Raw genomic sequence first — 6434 nt, forward strand, 5'->3', positions numbered from 1 at the left:
GCTTAGAGGTAACCAATTAGTAAGAAAGGAGGGGGGAAGAGGAAACAGGGAATACCCACAAGGAGAGTGTGTCGTGTAGAGAGTAGTAACAAAGAGAGAGTAGAGAGAAGAGAAAAAGAGGGAATAGAAAGAGAGAGGGAGAGTAGTGGAAACGTATAGTGATTAGATGTCACAAAGATGAAGAGCACTGTGCTACAGGATGTATGTGAAGTCATTGCACTGCAGGTCAAGGCCCAGTGATGTTTAATGTTTAAAGCAGCCCTCAACTGCTGTCTTCCCTTTGTGAGACTGTGGGACCAAGCAGAATTGAACTGTTAGCACCATATTCTTCTCTGTTGTGACATTTGTAAAGGGAAACTATATAGCGAGAACGGTAAATGCCATCCCAATGGGATAAGGTTGGAGGTGTCTAAAAACCGCCACAGACTCATGAATGCATATTTTCTATTCAGTTTTGGTTGACAGGACAAAAAACACAAATCAACAGACATTATACAAATAAACACTGTCAAGTGTTGTGGTCCATATTTTAATATTGTCTTATTTTGCACATTGTCGAGACAATTACAGTTCAAGTTGAGCTCATGAATAAGTTCAATAAGTTCACAGTCCCCAAATCCAGAACAAATTCAAGAAAGCATACAGTATTATATAGAGCCATTATTGCATGGAAGTCCGTTCCGTTCCATCTCATATTGCTCAAGTGGACAGCAAACCTGGTTTAAAAAAACAGATGAAGCAACACCTCAGGGCTTAATGCCTCTCCCCTATTTGACCTAGATAGTTTGTGTGTATGTACTGATATCTAGGCTACATGTGCCTTTTGTAAAAAAAAAAAAAAAAAACATTTCGGTAGTACTGTCCTTGAGCTGTTGTCTATTAAAGTTCTGTATTATGTCATGTTTCATGTTTTGTGTGGAACCCAGGAAGAGTAGATGCTGCTTTTGCAAAAGCTAATGGGGATCCTAATAAAATACAAATACCAAAATATCATGAATAAGGAAATCCATTGCAGTGTGTGAGGCTTGCCATGGTAAGGGAACCATTCTCTTGGCTGCTGTTAGGCCTGGATGTTAGGTTTAGTGTAGAGTCATCATTAAGCAGTAGCATATTGGAAAGACATGGGATGTGTTAAGATAAAATGCTTGATAATGATGAAGCCAAGTCACAGTTGACCAAATGGAGAAAACCACTTGTATGCACCTTTCCTGTATGATTAGGTCTCTACTGCTGACAAGTGGCAGAGACTGGAGCTGCATTGGCCTGGTAGAATTCTTTATAACCAGGCTATACTTACAATATCCACATGATGGAGACACTAGCAACAAGTTCACAGTCCGAGGATGTGAGGCTGCTCACTGCACCAAAGAGATCTCCAAGTGTATGCTGCAATGTTTACAGAGACTCGGGGTCTTCCCTTCATCATTCTCCAGTGCCCGTCACATTCAGTTTGTTGTCAATTTACACTCAGTGGCCAGTTTATTAGGTACACCACCCCGTTCACAAAAATGGTTCACTCCTACAGACAGTGAGTCACTGTGGCTTCCATATAAAGCAGGCAGACAGGCATGGAGGCATTCAGTTACTGTTCGATTGAACGTTAGAATTGGCAAAACGAGTGACCTAAGCAACTTTGAGCGTGGTATGATCGTCAGTACCAGGCGTGCTATTTCCAGTATCTCAGAAATGGCCGGCTTTTCACGCACAACAGTCAGCGGCAGTCCTGTAGGCAGAGACAGCTTGTTAATGAGAGCGGTCGAAGGAGAATGGCAAGAAATGTGCAAGCTAACAGGCGGGTCACAAACAGGCAAACAAATAACAGAGCAGTACAACAGTGGTGTGCAGAACGGAATCTCGGAACGCACATCCCATTGATCCTTGTCACAGATGGGCTATTACAGCAGACGACCACCCCGGGTTCCACTCCTATCAGCTAAAAACAAGAAGAAGCGGCTCCAGTGGGCACGTGATCAACAACATTGTACAATTGAGGAGCGGAAAAACATTGCCTGGTCCGAGTCCGGTGAATCCTGGTTCCTGTTGCATCATGCTGATGGCAGAGTCAGGATTTGGTATAAGCAGCATGAGTCCATGGCCCCATCGTGCCTGGTGTCAACGGTACAAGCTGGTGGCAGTGGTGTAATGGTATGGGGAATGTGTTCCTGGCGCACGTTAGGTCCCTTGATACAATTGAGCGACACAGCGTATCTGAACATTGTTGTTGAACATGGCTACAAAGGGGTCCAACCCGGTACTAGATGGGTGTACCTAATAAACTGGCCACTGAGTGTATATCTAATGACACTAGGCGGCCATGGCTCCCTTTTATGGCTGCATAATTAATTTAATTCACATCAAAATCGCAATACTGACATGTGCAATATCCATATAGCAAGAGATCCATATATCATGCAATATTTTGAAACACCAATAAGCTGCGTGTTTGTCGTCTCTCCACCTCTCCTCATGGCTGCTCCTCGCTGTTAGATTCACTATAAGTTTGCATGCTGTTCTGTAAGGTTTATTGCAGTCAACAGATTGTTCCAAACAAGAACAATGTTGTTTTCCACTTTGCTTCTTAATATAAATAATTCTATCTCAAATGGTTCATCCAAGTGTTTTGATCTATATCGCAAGTCAAAATACAGTCGCAATATTGTGTTTAAAACAAATCGCTATTCCATTTTTGGAGCATATCGTGCAGCCCTGCCTCCTTTCACTGTCTCAGGGTGTTCCATCTTGTCTGTCCATTCACCTCTACACCACCACAAAACCATCCTGACAAGGCCCTGTTCTTAACAGAATGCTGCACTGAAGAGGTGGGTGCTGTATGAGTGTACGGTTGGCCAGGGTAGCTGAAACAGAATAAGATTAGGATCACTTTATTGGTCAATTGCACACAAGGTCCAACCAAAATTTGACATCTGCTTTTAACCAACCCAACCGAAAGACACACATACACACACGGGCTTTTTATGGAGAGGTGCTCGGGGCTGACACACTGGGCGCCCGGGGACTGTTATTGTGCCTAGCTCAAGGGCACAACGGCAAGTAATGGCATCTAGGATTTGAAACCCTCTGGTTTCAGCTCACTTCCCGGCAGATTTTTCCCATTGGATCCGGAATTCCAACTGGCAACCCTCCGGTTGCTGGTTCACCTCTCTAACCGCTAGGCTACCTGCCTCCAACAGTTCATGGTAATGACCATCCCACCACATTCCACACACAGGAACACAGGACACCTTGACTATCTACTGTATCCAGCAGCTGCACAACGTGTCAGCACAGATTCAGCAGGGTGTTTCAGGGACTTTAGACACAAAGCTTAATTTTCCGTTGGCGGTTCCACACTTCGATACATCTGAGGAAAGTCCCAAATTGACCCTGGTAACTAAAGAATCAGCTGGGGGCGGGCACCGACAAGGTTGTGTGAGAAGTGTGTGTGTGTATTGCGGGGAGGTGTGGTGTTTGATGGAGTGAGATGTGCAATAACAGAGAGGCCCAGATCAGAAGGCTATTTAAGATTAGGATCCCTTTATTGGTCAATTGTACACAAGGTCACACTGAAATTTGACCTCTGCTTTATCTCAACCCCTCCAAAAGACACACATACATATACAGTTTGGAGGAGGGGGATGCCACATTGTGCGCCCATGGAGGAGGAGTTGTGGGGGGTTAAGTGCCTTGCTCAAGGGCACAATGCCTTGACCATCAGATTTCAAATCAAATCAAATTATATTTGTCACATACACATGGTTAGCAGATGTTAATGCGAGTGTAGCGAAATGCTTGTGCTTCTAGTTCCGACAATGTAGTAATAACCAACGAGTAATCTAACAATTCCACAACTACTACCTTATACACACAAGTGTAAAGGGATAAAGAATATGTACATAAAGATATATGAATGAGTGATGGTACAGAACGGCATAGGCAAGATGCAGTAGATGGTATAGAGTACAGTATATACATATGAGATGAGTAATGTAGGGTATATAAACATAAAGTGGCATAGTTTAAAGTGGCTAGTGATACATGTATTACATAAAGATGGCAAAATGCAGTAGATGATATAGAGTACAGTATATACATATACATATGAGATGAGTAATGTAGGGTATGTAAACATTATATTAAGTGGCATTGTTTAAAGTGGCTAGTGATACATTTTTACATAAATTTCCATCAATTCCCATTATTAAAGTGGCTGGAGTTGAGTCAGTATGTTGGCAGCGGCCACTAAATGTTAGTGGTGGCTGTTTAACAGTCTGATGGCCTTGAGATAGAAGCTGTTTTTCAGTCTCTCGGTCCCTGCTTTGATGCACCTGTACTGACCTCGCCTTCTGGATGATAGCGGGGTGAACAGGTAGTGGCTTGGGTGGTTGTTGTCCTTGATGATCTTTATGGCCTTCCTGTGACATCGGGTGGTGTAGGTGTCCTGGAGGGCAGGTAGTTTGCCCCCGGTGATGCGTTGTGCAGACCTCACTACCCTCTGGAGAGCCTTACGGTTGTGGGCGGAGCAGTTGCCGTACCAGGCGGTGATACAGCCCGACAGGATGCTCTCGATTGTGCATCTGTAGAAGTTTGTGAGTGCTTTTGGTGACAAGCCAAATTTCTTCAGCCTCCTGAGGTTGAAAAGGCGCTGCTGCGCCTTCTTCACAACGCTGTCTGTGTGGGTGGACCAATTCAGTTTGTCCGTGATGTGTACCCAGAGGAACTTAAAACTTACTACCCTCTCCACTACTGTCCCGTCGATGTGGATAGGGGGGTGCTCCCTCTGCTGTTTCCTGAAGTCCACAATCATCTCCTTTGTTTTGTTGACGTTGAGTGTGAGGTTATTTTCCTGACACCACACTCCGAGGGCCCTCACCTCCTCCCTGTAGGCCGTCTCGTAGTTGTTGGTAATCAAGCCTACCACTGTAGTGTCGTCCGCAAACTTGATGATTGAGTTGGAGGCGTGCATGGCCACGCAGTCGTGGGTGAACAGGGAGTACAGGAGAGGGCTCAGAACGCACCCTTGTGGGGCCCCAGTGTTGAGGATCAGCGGGGTGGAGATGTTGTTACCTACCCTCACCACCTGGGGGCGGCCCGTCAGGAAGTCCAGTACCCAGTTGCACAGGGCGGGGTCGAGACCCAGGGTCTCGAGCTTGATGACGAGTTTGTATGGTACTATGGTGTTAAATGCTGAGCTGTAGTCGATGAACAGCATTCTCACATAGGTATTCCTCTTGTCCAGATGGGTTAGGGCAGTGTGCAGTGTGGTTGCGATTGCGTCGTCTGTGGACCTATTGGAGTGTGTCTAGGGTGTCAGGTAGGGTGGAGGTGATATGGTCCTTGACTAGTCTCTCAAAGCACTTCATGATGACGGAAGTGAGTGTTACGGGGCGGTAGTCGTTTAGCTCAGTTACCTTAGCTTTCTTGGGAACAGGAACAATGGTGGCCGTCTTGAAGCATGTGGGAACAGCAGACTGGGATAAGGATTGTGTCACGTTCCTGACCTGTTTTCCTTGTTTTTGTATGTGTTTAGTTGGTCAGGGCGTGAGTTGGGGTGGGCATTCTATGTTAAGTGTTTCTATGTTGGGTTAAATGTGTTGCCTGATATGGTTCTCAATTAGAGGCAGGTGTTTGACGTTTCCTCTGATTGAGAACCATATTAAGGTAGGCTGTTCTCACTGTTTGTTTGTGGGTGATTGTTGCTGTGTCTGTGTTTGTTGCACCACACGGTACTGTCTCGTCTCGTTCGTTCGTTCTTTCCTGTTCTTCGTTATTATGTAGTTCTCATGTTCAGGTCAGTCTACGTCGTTTGTTTGTTATTTTGTAAATTATCAAGTATAGTTCGTGTCAGTGTTCGTCTTGTCTAATAAATTCTTTATGTCTACATACCTCGCTGCGTGTTGGTCCGATCCATGCTCCTCCTCGTCTGAGGAGGAGAACGAATATGACGACCGTTACAGATTGATTGAATATGTCCGTAAACACACCAGCCAGCTGGTCTGCGCATGCTCTGAGGACGCGGCTGGGAATGCCGTCTGGGCCTGCAGCCTTGCGAGGGTTAACACGTTTAAATGTTTTACTCACCTCGGCTGCAGTGAAGGAGAGCCTGCAGGTTTTAGTAGCGGGCCGTGTCAGTGGCACTGTATTGTCCTCAAAGCGAGCAAAAAAGTTATTTAGTCTGTCTGGGAGCAAGACATCCTGGTCCGCGACGGGGCTGGTTATCTTTTTGTAATCCGTGATTGACTGTAGACCCTGCCACATACCTCTTGTGTCTGAGCTGTTGAATTGCGACTCTACTTTGTCTCTATACTGACACTTAGCTTGTTTGATTGCCTTGCGGAGGGAATAGCTACACTGTTTGTATTCGGTCATGTTTCCGGTCACCTTGCCCTGGTTAAAAGCAGTGGTTCGCGAATGCTGCCATCAATCCACGGTTTCTG

Source organism: Salvelinus alpinus, chromosome 35, assembly GCF_045679555.1.
Source record: "Salvelinus alpinus chromosome 35, SLU_Salpinus.1, whole genome shotgun sequence".
NCBI lineage: Eukaryota > Metazoa > Chordata > Actinopteri > Salmoniformes > Salmonidae > Salvelinus > Salvelinus alpinus.